Here is a 16,615-nt window from a genome sequence, read left to right on the forward strand (position 1 = left end):
ATAGTAGTTATATTCTTGTACATAGGAGTAGTATTATAGTGGTTATATTCTTGTACATAGGAGCAGTATTATAGTAGTTCTATTCTTCTACATAGGAGTAGTATTATAGTAGTTATATTCTTGTACATAGGAGGTAGTATTATAGTAGTTATATTCTTGTACATAAGAGGTAGTATTATAGTAGTTATATTCTTGCACATAGGGGCAGTATTATAGTAGTTATATTCTTGTACATAGGAGTAGTATTATAGTAGTTATATTCTTGTACATAGGAGCAGTATTATAGTAGTTATATTCTTGTACATAGGAGGTAGTATTATAGTAATTATATTCTTATACATAGGAGGTAGTATTATAGTAGTTATATTCTTGTACGTAGGAGGTAGTATTATAGTAGTTATATTCTTGTAAATAGGAGGTAGTATTATAGTAGTTATATTCTTGTAAATAGGAGCAATATTATAGTAGTTATATCCTTGTACATAGGAGCAGTATTATAGTAGTTATATTCTTGTACATAGGAGCAGTATTATAGTAGTTATATTCTTGTACATAGGAGTAGTATTATAGTGGTTATATTCTTGTACATAGGAGCAGTATTATAGTAGTTCTATTCTTCTACATAGGAGTAGTATTATAGTAGTTATATTCTTGTACATAGGAGGTAGTATTATAGTAGTTATATTCTTGTACATAAGAGGTAGTATTATAGTAGTTATATTCTTGTACATAGGAGTAGTATTATAGTAGTTATATTCTTGTACATAGGAGGTAGTATTATAGTAGTTATATTCTTGTACATAGGAGTAGTATTATAGTAGTTATATTCTTGTACATAGGAGGTAGTATTATAGTAGTTATATTCTTGTACATAGGAGCAGTATTATAGTAGTTATATTCTTGTACATAGGAGGTAGTATTATAGTAATTATATTCTTATACATAGGAGGTAGTATTATAGTAGTCATATTCTTGTACATAGGAGTAGTATTATAGTAGTTATATTCTTGTACATAGGAGTAGTATTATAGTAGTTATATTCTTGTACATAGGAGTAGTATTATAGTAGTTATATTCTTGTACATAGGAGGTAGTATTATAGTAATTATATTCTTATACATAGGAGGTAGTATTATAGTAGTCATATTCTTGTACATAGGAGTAGTATTATAGTAATTATATTCTTTTACATAGGAGTAGTATTATAGTAGTTATATTCTTGTACATAGGAGTAGTATTATAGTAGTTATAGTCTTGTACATAGGAGTAGTATTATAGTAGTTATATTCTTGTACATAGGAGTAGTATTATAGTAGTTATATTCTTGTACGTAGGAGGTAGTATTATAGTAGTTATATTCTTGTAAATAGGAGGTAGTATTATAGTAGTTATATTCTTGTAAATAGGAGCAATATTATAGTAGTTATATCCTTGTACATAGGAGCAGTATTATAGTAGTTATATTCTTGTACATAGGAGCAGTATTATAGTAGTTATATTCTTGTACATAGGAGTAGTATTATAGTGGTTATATTCTTGTACATAGGAGCAGTATTATAGTAGTTCTATTCTTCTACATAGGAGTAGTATTATAGTAGTTATATTCTTGTACATAGGAGGTAGTATTATAGTAGTTATATTCTTGTACATAAGAGGTAGTATTATAGTAGTTATATTCTTGTACATAGGAGTAGTATTATAGTAGTTATATTCTTGTACATAGGAGGTAGTATTATAGTAGTTATATTCTTGTACATAGGAGTAGTATTATAGTAGTTATATTCTTGTACATAGGAGGTAGTATTATAGTAGTTATATTCTTGTACATAGGAGCAGTATTATAGTAGTTATATTCTTGTACATAGGAGGTAGTATTATAGTAATTATATTCTTATACATAGGAGGTAGTATTATAGTAGTCATATTCTTGTACATAGGAGTAGTATTATAGTAGTTATATTCTTGTACATAGGAGTAGTATTATAGTAGTTATATTCTTGTACATAGGAGTAGTATTATAGTAGTTATATTCTTGTACATAGGAGGTAGTATTATAGTAATTATATTCTTATACATAGGAGGTAGTATTATAGTAGTCATATTCTTGTACATAGGAGTAGTATTATAGTAATTATATTCTTTTACATAGGAGTAGTATTATAGTAGTTATATTCTTGTACATAGGAGTAGTATTATAGTAGTTATAGTCTTGTACATAGGAGTAGTATTATAGTAGTTATATTCTTGTACATAGGAGTAGTATTATAGTAGTTATATTCTTGTACGTAGGAGGTAGTATTATAGTAGTTATATTCTTGTAAATAGGAGGTAGTATTATAGTAGTTATATTCTTGTAAATAGGAGCAATATTATAGTAGTTATATTCTTGTACATAGGAGTAGTATTATAGTGGTTATATTCTTGTACATAGGAGCAGTATTATAGTAGTTATATTCTTGTACATAGGAGTAGTATTATAGTGGTTATATTCTTGTACATAGGAGCAGTATTATAGTAGTTCTATTCTTCTACATAGGAGTAGTATTATAGTAGTTATATTCTTGTACATAGGAGGTAGTATTATAGTAGTTATATTCTTGTACATAAGAGGTAGTATTATAGTAGTTATATTCTTGCACATAGGGGCAGTATTATAGTAGTTATATTCTTGTACATAGGAGTAGTATTATAGTAGTTATATTCTTGTACATAGGAGCAGTATTATAGTAGTTATATTCTTGTACATAGGAGTAGTATTATAGTGGTTATATTCTTGTACATAGGAGCAGTATTATAGTAGTTCTATTCTTCTACATAGGAGTAGTATTATAGTAGTTATATTCTTGTACATAGGAGGTAGTATTATAGTAGTTATATTCTTGTACATAAGAGGTAGTATTATAGTAGTTATATTCTTGCACATAGGGGCAGTATTATAGTAGTTATATTCTTGTACATAGGAGTAGTATTATAGTAGTTATATTCTTGTACATAGGAGCAGTATTATAGTAGTTATATTCTTGTACATAGGAGCAGTATTATAGTAGTTATATTCTTGTACATAGGAGGTAGTATTATCGTAGTTATATTTTTGTACATAGGAGCAGTATTATAGTAGTTATATTCTTGTACATAGTAGTAGTATTATAGTAGTTATATTCTTGTACATAGGAGGTAGTATTATCGTAGTTATATTTTTGTAAATAGGAAGTAGTATTATAGTAGTTATATTCTTGTACATAGGAGTAGTATTATAGTAGTTATATTCTTGTACATAGGAGTAGTATTATAGTAGTTATATTCTTGTACGTAGGAGGTAGTATTATAGTAGTTATATTCTTGTAAATAGGAGGTAGTATTATAGTAGTTATATTCTTGTAAATAGGAGCAATATTATAGTAGTTATATCCTTGTACATAGGAGCAGTATTATAGTAGTTATATTCTTGTACATAGGAGCAGTATTATAGTAGTTATATTCTTGTACATAGGAGTAGTATTATAGTGGTTATATTCTTGTACATAGGAGTAGTATTATAGTAGTTATATTCTTGTACATAGGAGTAGTATTATAGTAGTTATAGTCTTGTACATAGGAGTAGTATTATAGTAGTTATATTCTTGTACATAGGAGTAGTATTATAGTGGTTATATTCTTGTACATAGGAGCAGTATTATAGTAGTTCTATTCTTCTACATAGGAGTAGTATTATAGTAGTTATATTCTTGTACATAGGAGGTAGTATTATAGTAGTTATATTCTTGTACATAAGAGGTAGTATTATAGTAGTTATATTCTTGTACATAGGAGTAGTATTATAGTAGTTATATTCTTGTACATAGGAGTAGTATTATAGTAGTTATATTCTTGTCCATAGGAGCAGTATTATAGTAGTTATATTCTTGTACATAGGAGGTAGTATTATAGTAATTATATTCTTATACATAGGAGGTAGTATTATAGTAGTTATATTCTTGTACATAGGAGGTAGTATTATAGTAGTTATATTCTTGTACATAGGAGTAGTATTATAGTAGTTATATTCTTGTACATAGGAGGTAGTATTATAGTAGTCATATTCTTGTACATAGGAGCAGTATTATAGTAGTTATATTCTTGTACATAGGAGGTAGTATTATAGTAATTATATTCTTATACATAGGAGGTAGTATTATAGTAGTCATATTCTTGTACATAGGAGTAGTATTATAGTAATTATATTCTTTTACATAGGAGTAGTATTATAGTAGTTATATTCTTGTACATAGGAGTAGTATTATAGTAGTTATAGTCTTGTACATAGGAGTAGTATTATAGTAGTTATATTCTTGTACATAGGAGTAGTATTATAGTAGTTATATTCTTGTACGTAGGAGGTAGTATTATAGTAGTTATATTCTTGTAAATAGGAGGTAGTATTATAGTAGTTATATTCTTGTAAATAGGAGCAATATTATAGTAGTTATATCCTTGTACATAGGAGCAGTATTATAGTAGTTATATTCTTGTACATAGGAGCAGTATTATAGTAGTTATATTCTTGTACATAGGAGTAGTATTATAGTGGTTATATTCTTGTACATAGGAGCAGTATTATAGTAGTTCTATTCTTCTACATAGGAGTAGTATTATAGTAGTTATATTCTTGTACATAGGAGGTAGTATTATAGTAGTTATATTCTTGTACATAAGAGGTAGTATTATAGTAGTTATATTCTTGCACATAGGGGCAGTATTATAGTAGTTATATTCTTGTACATAGGAGTAGTATTATAGTAGTTATATTCTTGTACATAGGAGTAGTATTATAGTAGTTATATTCTTGTACATAGGAGTAGTATTATAGTAGTTATATTCTTGTACATAGGAGGTAGTATTATCGTAGTTATATTTTTGTACATAGGAGCAGTATTATAGTAGTTATATTCTTGTACGTAGTAGTAGTATTATAGTAGTTATATTCTTGTACATAGGAGGTAGTATTATCGTAGTTATATTTTTGTAAATAGGAAGTAGTATTATAGTAGTTATATTCTTGTACATAGGAGTAGTATTATAGTAGTTATATTCTTGTACATAGGAGGTAGTATTATAGTAGTTATATTCTTGTACATAGGAGCAGTATTATAGTAGTTATATTCTTGTACATAGTAGTAGTATTATAGTAGTTATATTCTTGTACATAGGAGCAGTATTATAGTAGTTACATTCTTGTACATAGGAGGTAGTATTATAGTAGTTATATTCTTGTACATAGGAGGTAGTATTATAGTAGTTATATTTTTGTACATAGGAGTAGTATTATAGTAGTTATATTCTTGTACATAGGAGGTAGTATTATAGTAGTTATATTCTTGTACATAAGAGGTAGTATTATAGTAGTTATATTTTTGTACATAGGAGGAAGTATTACTATTTCTACAATTATTTTTATTATGTTACTACAGAGTTATACATGTATTTGTATATTTTAATTAGAAATCAGTACCCCCACTAATTTTTATAAAAGGCTACGGATGTTGTAATACTGTTGGTTATCAAAAGGTGGCAGTACAGTTTCAAATACATCTTTAATCGTTTATAAGTTTTGTAATATGTGGTAAAATCTGATTTTTTTTTTAGGTATAAAAAATAAAAACAAGAAAACCACCAATTATATCAGTTATTAGAGATGAGCGAACAGTGTAATATTCGAGATTCGAGATTCGTTTCAAGTAGAGTCTCAATATTTGAATCCCATTATAGTCTATGTGAAAAAATGCTCATTTCAGGGGAAACTACTATTCGACTAAAGGAGAGTCACCAAGTCCACGAGTAGCAGGAGGAGAGTGTTTAGGAGGAGCGCTGTGCAGTTAAAGCGTACGGACCCCATAGACTATAATGGGGTCCGTGCGCTTTAACTGCACAGTGCTTGCAGTTGCACTTATAAAAGTAGGCTCCCTCGTTACCGCAAGCTGCCAGCTCTCCTGACTAGCAAGGACGAGCCTGCGGCAAATCAACGCTGGTTCTGCAGCAGGCTCGTCCTTGATAGTCAGGAGAGCTGGCAGCTTGCTGATACGAGGGAGCTTACTTTTTTGTCATACGAATGCATTGACCAGTGTTGATTGGCCAGTGTACAGCATTCAGCCAATCAACACTGGTTCTGCCGGAGGCTCATCTGTGAGGAGGTGGAGTCTAAGATCGGACCACAATGGAGACTCCTGTGGTCCGATCTTAGATTCCGCCTCCTCACAGACGAGCCTCCGGCAGAACCAGCGTTGATTGGCCGAATGCTGTACACTGGCCAATCAACACTGGTCAATTCATTCCTATGAGAAAAAGTAAGCTCCCTCGTAACAGCAAGCTGCCAGCTCTCCCGACTAGCAAGGATGAGCCTGCTGCAGAACCAGGGTTGATTTGCCGAATGCTATACAGTGTATAACATTCGGCCAATCAACGCTGGCTCTGAATCAAATATTTCCTGCGAATAGCGAGTAGTATTCAATCGAGTACGAATATTTAGAATTCCGTAGTATTCTATCAAATACCTACTCGCTCATCTCTAGTAATTATCTTCAGTTATTCACAGAGTGGCAATGTCAGAGACTGCAATATAGTAGAAATGGATCGTATATATATATGTATATATATATATATATATATATATATATATATATATATATGTGGATTATACTATTGATTTGTTTAATACTGCATTTATTCCTAGTTTAGATCAATTACATAAAAGAAGTAACTGCCCATCTAATCATTTCACTGACTAATACCAATAGATTCAGATAAATGACTGGCACAGGGATTCTAGTAAGGCCATTGTAGAGATAGCTTACTGAAGTAAGGATCAGTACAGGACATCCCCACTGCTGCCTGAGAACCTGCTCCAGCGACGCTTTCTTCTTTAGCTGCATCCTCCCCTTCTGTCGTCTTCCTTCTTCGTCAGCTTTGATGCCTGCAAATTTTTTGATTACTTAGCTTAGTCCTATCAGTCACATTGCAGCCGAAGTTTTCCCCTTCCCCCTCTTCCATAACAAGTCATTTATATTAGGTCCTTTCTGAACTGTCACTTGTGTCTCCTTCTCATTCTTCATTGACACAGATAGCAGGTAATGATGTCACACCATCGGAACAATCTATTTCTCCTAGTCATGGGAATCTTCTTCCTCTTTTTGATGAACTGAATGAGAACAGGCATTGTGTGCAAGCAGAGGACGAGGACATGATGACTGCTGGTGGTGATGGTAGTAGCGGCAGGGGGTGTGGGCTACTGTTAGTGGTAGTCATTGCCAAATGATAAACTCATGGTGTGGAAGATATACAAGCAAAAACTTAGCCGTGGCCATTCAGGAACAAATGTAGGAGCGACATCTCTATGTGCTCACATGAATAGGCATGATTGGCAAAATAGACTTGTCAGTGGCACTGGCAGGGGAAGTGAGCAGGGCTGTTCTCCTACTATTCCGCATGATCTTGCTGGTAGGCGGGCCACATCTACATGTAACACGTAGCTATCATTATCAACATTATCACCAAATGTTTCTCTTCCTCTTCCACGTCCACTTCAGGTATCCATAAGTGAACATGTGGTCAGCGAACAGCAAAACGCGCCCATTCATCCAGTCCAGTGGTTCTGCCATGTAACTCACACCTGACCGGGCTGCTGGTGGTGCAGTCTCAGCCGTACCACTTAGTGGATTCTACTGCGTTTCACCAACTGATCGGTTGCGCTCAACTGCAATGGAGGACGCCTAAGCACCATTATTTCTCTAGGAAAGCTGTCCCTGCTTTATATTGCAATGTGTCGGAGAACATGCGACTTTCCTTGGATACATCAGTCTGCGGGAATGTTCCCATCACTGTTGATACGTGTTGCAGCGATTATAGACAAGGACAATGCGTTGCTTTGACAGCAATGGCCACAATACAGAAAACCATCAAGGCCTGCAGAACAGTGAGTGCAGCTCTGGAGTATAATGCAGGATAAGTAATGTAATGTATGTACACAGTGACTGTACCAGCAGAACAGTGAGCGCAGCTCTGGAGTATAATACAGGATAAGTAATGTATGTACACAGTGACTGCACCAGCAGAATAGTGAGCGCAGCTCTGGAGTATAATACAGGATAAGTAATGTAATGTATGTACACAGTGACTGTACCAGCAGAACAGTGAGCGCAGCTCTGGAGTATAATACAGGATAAGTAATGTATGTACACAGTGACTGCACCAGCAGAACAGTGAGCGCAGCTCTGGAGTATAATACAGGATAAGTAATGTATGTACACAGTGACTGCACCAGCAGAACAGTGAGCGCAGCTCTGGAGTATAATACAGGATAAGTAATGTAATGTATGTACACAGTGACTGCACCAGCAGAATAGTGAGCGCAGCTCTGGAGTATAATACAGGATAAGTAATGTAATGTATGTACACAGTGACTGTACCAGCAGAATAGTGAGCGCAGCTCTGGAGTATAATACAGGATAAGTAATGTAATGTATGTACACAGTGACTGTACCAGCAGAATAGTGAGCGCAGCTCTGGAGTATAATACAGGATAAGTAATGTAATGTATGCACACAGTGACTGTACCAGCAGAATAGTGAGCGCAGCTCTGGAGTATAATACAGGATAAGTAATGTAGTGTATGTACACAGTGACTGTACCAGCAGAATAGTGAGCGCAGCTCTGGAGTATAATACAGGATAAGGGTGCATGCACACTACGTAACGCCGGGCGTGTATGAGAGCCGTATACGCCGGCGTTACAGCAGGGCTGCCGAACACTTCCCATTCACTTCAATGGGAGCGCTCGTAAACGCCGCTGTTACGAGCGCTCCCATTGAAGTGAATGGGAAGTGTTCGGCAGTCTGCTGTAATGCCGGCGTGTACGGCTCTCATACACGCCCGGCGTTACGTAGTGTGCATGCACCCTTAGTAATGTAATGTATGTACACAGTGACTGCACCAGCAGAACAGTGAGTGCAGCTCTGGAGTATAATACAGGATAAGTAATGTAATGTATGTACACAGTGACTGCACCAGCAGAATAGTGAGTGCAGCTCTGGAGTATAATACAGGATAAGTAATGTAATGTATGTACACAGTGACTGCACCAGCAGAATAGTGAGCGCAGCTCTGGAGTATAATACAGGATAAGTAATGTAATGTATGTACACAGTGACTGCACCAGCAGAATAGTGAGCGCAGCTCTGGAGTATAATACAGGATAAGTAATGTAATGTATGTACACAGTGACTGCACCAGCAGAACAGTGAGTGCAGCTCTGGAGTATAATACAGGATAAGTAATGTAATGTATGTACACAGTGACTGCACCAGCAGAATAGTGAGTGCAGCTCTGGAGTATAATACAGGATAAGTAATGTAATGTATGTACACAGTGACTGCACCAGCAGAATAGTGAGCGCAGCTCTGGAGTATAATACAGGATAAGTAATGTAATGTATGTACACAGTGACTGCACCAGCAGAACAGTGAGTGCAGCTCTGGAGTATAATACAGGATAAGTAATGTAATGTATGTACACAGTGACTGCACCAGCAGAATAGTGAGCGCAGCTCTGGAGTATAATACAGGATAAGTAATGTAATGTATGTACACAGTGACTGTACCAGCAGAACAGTGAGTGCAGCTCTGGAGTATAATGCAGGATAAGTAATGTAATGTATGTACACAGTGACTGCACCAGCAGAATAGTGAGCGCAGCTCTGGAGTATAATACAGGATAAGTAATGTAATGTATGTACACAGTGACTGCACCAGCAGAACAGTGAGTGCAGCTCTGGAGTATAATACAGGATAAGTAATGTAATGTATGTACACAGTGACTGTACCAGCAGAACAGTGAGCGCAGCTCTGGAGTATAATGCAGGATAAGTAATGTAATGTATGTACACAGTGACTGTACCAGCAGAACAGTGAGTGCAGCTCTGGAGTATAATACAGGATAAGTAATGTAATGTATGTACACAGTGACTGTACCAGCAGAACAGTGAGCGCAGCTCTGGAGTATAATACAGGATAAGTAATGTAATGTATGTACACAGTGACTGTACCAGCAGAACAGTGAGTGCAGCTCTGGAGTATAATGCAGGATCTTAGGTTCAGTATCCATGTATGTCATATGCAGTATCAGTCTTCTGTATTCTTATCAGTCATAATAAGATGAATAATGTTATTTTACTATTTCTGAAGTTCTTGTCTTATATTTCACTTGGGATTTTTACTTCTCAGATTCGGATAATTGGATCCATCTTCTAATTTTTTTTTTTCTGAGAATTTCATGATGTGTCAATGACAACGGTCTTGTAATAAATCACGACTTCTAGGAATTTATAATAAGAAGCAGGTTCCGTGACATTGACTTCCAAGACGTGATTATATCAATGTAGTGCAAATTCTATCCTGGACTTCGTGTTCCTAGCCTCGATCTTTGGCACTGACTGTAGGGACATGACACCGTATCTCTCCCCTCAGGTATCTACACAGACAACCTCTATGGATTTATCAAACAATCTCAGTGGATTTTATTTCCATTGGTTTTGCCCCAATTTCTATCCCATTCCTAATCTCAATCCTGTCTCCATGACTATTGCATTTATATACAGTTAACCCCTCATTTACATGAAGACTTTCCAGTGCAGCAATGGTTAGAGATGAGCGAATTGCAGAGGTGTTGGCATCATATATTGGGGTGTCATTGTGGACTTGGTGACTCTCCTGAGTTGAATTGTGGTTTCCCCTGAAACGAGCATTTTTTCCCCATAGACTATAATGGGGTTCGATATTCGGTCGAATATTAGAAAATTGAGGAGCCACTCGAAACAAATATCAAATATCTCACTACTCGCTCATCTCTAGTAATGGTGCAATTTTATGTTGCAATGTTAAAACCTCTGCACTGAATTACGTCCATCCATGTGCCAAATGGAGAATCTCTGTGACTCAGCTGAAACTGATGAAGTGTCACTAAACTGTCCTAAAATTACCCGGGATTGAAGCTTTCTTGGTTAAAAAAAAACATTCATGCAATTGAAACCACACAGCTACATAATGTCAGCGGGACTGTTAAAATTCCATTAGAAACAATGTAACATCTGGCCAAGACTGTACAAACCCCACACATTGGTTTGGATTGGCACTTGCTGGAAAGACGCTATGATGATTGCCCTCGAGGGTGACAACTGGCATCGGGGTGAGAGATGGAAAACACTTGTAACTTCCACATGTCTTAGGAGGCACGCAAAGAAAGCAAAAAATCTGCTGGAAACATCCAATGGTCCAAGAGCGTAAAAGGTTAACAACTAAGAAAAAAATCATTGGCAAGTTATTTATTTATTAAATCCAGATAGTGAAATGTTTCACTGTTGTCTAATCTGTTTTTAATAGATGTGAGCGAGTACTATTGGAAACGGCAGCTTCGTATAGCATGCACCCATAGCAATGAATGGAAGCGGCCGGCACGCAGACGGGGCCGGTGTCCTGTTGCTTAACCCCCTGCACGCCAGCTGCGTCCATTCCTATGGGTGCGTGCTATTCGAAACTGCTCATCTCTAGTTTTTAATATTCTATTCTCTATCTATGATTACGGGGGCGGCCATTTTGCCTGAGCTTCTCCTCTGCTCTGTTAACAGCATTTAGTGATCTGCTTTACAGCACAGTCATGGCCATAGGTAGTAATGGTCTGCAGATGACTCATTGAGGTCTATGGGAGAGTTTGCATGGAAGGGGAGCATCTAATGTCAGTGAAATGATGACTTAGTGGTGTTATTTATAGATGTGTTATCTTATATTGTAATCCTGTCTGTGATATAAATGAGGTGACTCTTACAAAGAAAAATCTACCGCGTAAGTGTCAGTCTATTACTAGGCTTGGTGGTCACAGTAAGTATTGCAGAATATAGTACATTTTAAAATATAGTAGTGGTGGTTCCTGGAACTCCCCCCGATCCCATTCACTTGAATAGTAGCAGGGATGCTTCCAGTTAAGTTGTTTATGGCTTCCGGTGGCCGTAACATCTGATCAGCATGGGGCCTGGGTGTCAGACCCCCCACTGATGACCTATCCTATGCTCAGGTCCTGAACTGGACAACCCATTTAACACTGGATCTTACGCCGGAGTCATGCACTCAGATGTTTTGACTCTTAGAATCCATGCCCGGGAGCGACATCACCTTATATCACCGCGTCTTCCTAAACAAAAACGATTTACAGTTTTCCTATGTTTGCAGCGAGCACATGGCCGCATTCCTGCAGTGTCTGCCGATGATCGATGGCCCCCATGGCCCTGGTCACGCTGTGCATGTAATACCCTCTCCTGTATATGGCATGTGTTCCATTCATCATGTATGGCATGAAGATAATACAGGAGGGGGGGTCAGTAATTCACAGCTAAAAGCCCCCGGGGCTTCAGAGGAATTTACATGAACTTCTCATAATAAATAAAGGGCTATATATAGAAGGGGAGACAACACGTGCGGCGTCTATGAGATGGATAATACGGGGCATGACTATTACACTGACTGTAAATATATGTATCTACTAGCAATACCCAGGACTTCATCCATGACACACCTGCAGCGCAGCCCCAGCTCTCCTCCCCCCATTGCCCTCTGGGACTCGGGACTTGTTTGGGGTTTGGGCCAAATTTCCATATCATTAATGGGATTGATCACTTTGGACCCTCAACAGCAGTATCCTTCTCCGGAGGTCTTCAGTGCTCTGGTAGTAGGGGCTCAGTATTTCTGCAGCACTCCCACAGGGAAAATGATGTATTGCGCTCATTCAATAGGTTATGTGTGTATTGTAGGAAGGACAGGTCCTACAGTGCTCTCATCTCTATCCACGAGATCCTTAGTAGTGGACCCCAATTTATTGTCTGAGAATTTCCTATTATTGCACATTAAGTTAGAAGCTCCCCTTAAATATGGACTATTGGAATATTTTCACATGCCCAATTTTGGGGATTTCTCAACCAACAGATGGTCAATAGAAGAAACTTTAGTGACACATTGTGCCAGTACAAGATACAGGAATTTAAAGCAACACTCTGGCTTTATTTTGCAAGGTATTTATATTGCTGTCACCAATTTCTAGTATCTCTCCCCATGTCTAGTATCTGTACTCAAGTCTATCAACTGTACCAATGTCTACAACCTGTACCCATGCCGAGTACCTGTACCCAAGTCTACCGTCTGTATCTATGTCTAGTTCCTGTATCCATGTCAAGTATCTTAATCCAAGTCTAGTACCTGAACCCAAGTTACCTAGCATTTTGATGAAGTCACATGTTAGTTCTCAATAGCATCTGCAGGCAGCATAGAGAGACCTCCTGTTTGCACCAAAAGCCATGCTAGAAAAGGGAAGTCATGGTGTAACTATGTGACTTATTAAAGAAGGAAAGTGAAGACAATGTAGTGAGTAAAAAAAATAATAATGTAAAATATATATATATAATATCCCCGGAGTGTCTCTTGAAGAACACAAGATAGAATTCCTGTGCCGATTTTGTGACGAAGAACTTGACAGAACACAGGAGAACCGTTTTGCATTTAGCCCCCCTGTAAAATCATCGAGACATCCCTTCCAGTAGACTCTAGATATAAAAGTTTCCAAATCCGTGCACTTCGCCTGCTTCTCCGGTCAGTTGAATATAATGGGTTAAATCAGCCCCCATATAACCTGGACTGAAGTCATTCAATGTATTCCAATGTGATACGATGTGAGATGAGGGTCCGCCGGAGAGGGCGCAGGAATTGAGCTGGAGGCGTCCTATCGAGCTGAGGATGGACACAGATACTGATCGAGCACCTGCGCTGGACGCCTCGCTGCTGGCTTTCTGCAATACCACAAATATTTCATACGATATGAACTTCATGGGTGATTCAAGGACTTCTCAGTCAGCGCAGCTTCATCACCGTGACGGGGTGGCAAATAGTGAAAAAGACATTTCGTCTTCATAGTTGACTGCAGCAATGGAGGCACGGGCACCGATCCCTCCAAACCAGCAAATAAATATAGCCTTAAAGGGGCTCTATCAGCAAAATCATGCTGATCGAGCCCCACATATGCGTACATAGCCTTTAAAAAGGCTATTCAGACACTGTAAAAGTTATATTAAACTACCCCCCCTTTTTAAAATAATAACCTAAAAAAGAATATTATCTACTTACGGATCGTGCACCCTGGGCGGGCATTCAGGGTGTGTCTTCATCTTCGTCCACGCCTCTTCTTCCTCCGATGTCCTCCGGTCCCGTCCTCCTCCGGCGCTCGCAAACGGACACTGATATAAAAAAATAGCCTGGGCGCATGCGCAGTAGCCGTAGAAAAAGCCTCATGCTACTGCGCATGTGCCCAGGCTGTTTTTTTTCTTTTTTTATTTATTTATTTTTTTTTTGCATTTATTAGACTTCCTAGGGGTCTTGAACCCCAGGGGGTCAGATCACTGATGCAATGCATTACAATGCTAATGCATTGAAATGCATTGCAAAAAATCATCCTTTCTTTTGCAGGCTGCATAGACCAGCCTGCAAAAGAAAGTAAATGCAGACTGGTTGGGGAGCTTTTACAAGGCTCCTGGCTTCATGGAAATGTGACATCGGCCCTGGAGCTTGATCCAGGTGCCGGCGATCACCGGCAAAATGGCGGTGCACATGCGCAGCCAGGAAAATGACGCCTCCGGCGCCTTTGACCGCGGACCGATCAAATACATTAGCGCCGGTTGTCTACTGCGTAAAGCTCCCGGGTGGCCGCCATAGTTACATACCCGGCATGCTCCGTACTATTATGGTGGATGTTGGGAAAGGGTTAAAGCAGGAGCTGAGTTGTGACTTTCCTATGTATTCAACTCCGGACGCAGATGAGTTAAAACCGGGACATACCTCCTGCTAACCGGGACTGCGGGACAGGACTCCGAATCCGGGAATATCACGCAGAATCTGGGACTGTTGGGAGGCATGCTTAAAATTTTTACTTATTTTGGCATTTTACTAATTTTAACAACTTTTTTTTTTCATTTCAACATTTTTATTGATTTTACATATTCAGTACATATTATGTAGTATAAACGGTACTATTCCGTTATCGGGCCAGCAGCAGCGCATTTCAGCACCAGCTTTCGGGACAGCAGTTCAGTTCAGCAGCGGGAATTACAATGACATCCGAGGACTGCTGGCCCGATGCTTGTGCCCAGTAGCCAGTACATCAATGACCCCCCCTCCATCTCCTCCTCCTTCCAGTGCTGCCCCCCAGCTCTCCTTACATCTACCCCGTACCCTCTCCCCGCCACATGACTAAGCCGATGCTGGCCCGATGATAGAGGCCGTGCTTGTGTGTAGTAGGCAGTACATCGATCGATGCCCTCATCCTCCTCTTCCTTCCAGTGCTGCCCCCCAGCTCTTCTTACATCTGCCCCGTACCCTCTCCCTGTAATAGGCCTCACCGTAAATCTTGAGCAATGAATGCTACTAGATAGCCGCCGGACGCTGCAGAAAGTTTGTCCCTCCGGCTCGCTGTAGCTCACCGTTCCTATAGTCGGCGTGTTTCTTGTCAGGGCCTGGATTGAGCCCCGGTGTCTTTCCTTTCGGTCTCGGTACTAGCGCTGAGGTGAGGCCTAGTCGTGTGGCGGGGAGAGGGTACGGGGAAGATGTAAGGAGAGCTGGGGGGCAGCACTGGCAGGAGGAGAAGGATGGGGGAGGGGGGTCATCGATGTACTGGTTACTGGGCACAAGCATCGGGCCAGCAGTCCTCGGATGTCATTGTAATTCCCGCTGCTGAACTGCTGTCCCGAAAGCTGCTGCTGAACTGCGCTGCTGCTGGCCCGATAACGGAATAGTACCGTATAAACTATTACAACTATATTTTAAACTATTTTTTTAATCAGAAAATACAATTTCTGCCCCTTACACAAACATATAAAATATTTATTGTAGGTTGCAAGCCACTTCAAGCCTACAGCCTACAAGATGCCATGGCTACAGGATGTCTATGTCCTGGCTCAGGCAGCGCTATGTCCTGTGACAAGACATTGACATCTTAACTGTTGTCAAGATATCTGTAGGCTACAAGATACTACATGTCAGTGATCTACATCTTATAGAATGGAAGAGCAGGAAGCTGACAGCTTCCTGCTCTACCATGCATTTCAACTGCATTGGTGTATTGTAAATGCCAATACAGTTGAAAATTTTGTGTGTGTTTTCAGTGACCCCCTCTCCCCCCAGTGATACGCCTCTGGCTTAGATATAACATGTGTAAATACACACTGTCTCCACTGCACAGTATCAAATAAGGTAAGCTTAGATACAGCAGATCGGTTGTCAAAATCAGACATGAATGGCTTAGAAACATTATTGCAACAGACAGTATCAAGCAAAAAAAAAGCTTGGATACACAATAGCACAAGAGACATGATAGGCTCAGATACACTGATTCAGCAAGCAGTATCTCAGAGAACCAGTTGAATACAGCTACTCAGAAGATAGTATCGCACATCATACGCTTAGATACACCAGCTCAGCAGACGGTATTGCAAGTGATACCCTGAAATACACCAGTTCAGCAACTCACTTTTCCTGTCCATAACAATATTATAAAATATT

This window comes from Leptodactylus fuscus, chromosome 8 (genome assembly GCF_031893055.1).
Source record: "Leptodactylus fuscus isolate aLepFus1 chromosome 8, aLepFus1.hap2, whole genome shotgun sequence".
Lineage (NCBI taxonomy): Eukaryota > Metazoa > Chordata > Amphibia > Anura > Leptodactylidae > Leptodactylus > Leptodactylus fuscus.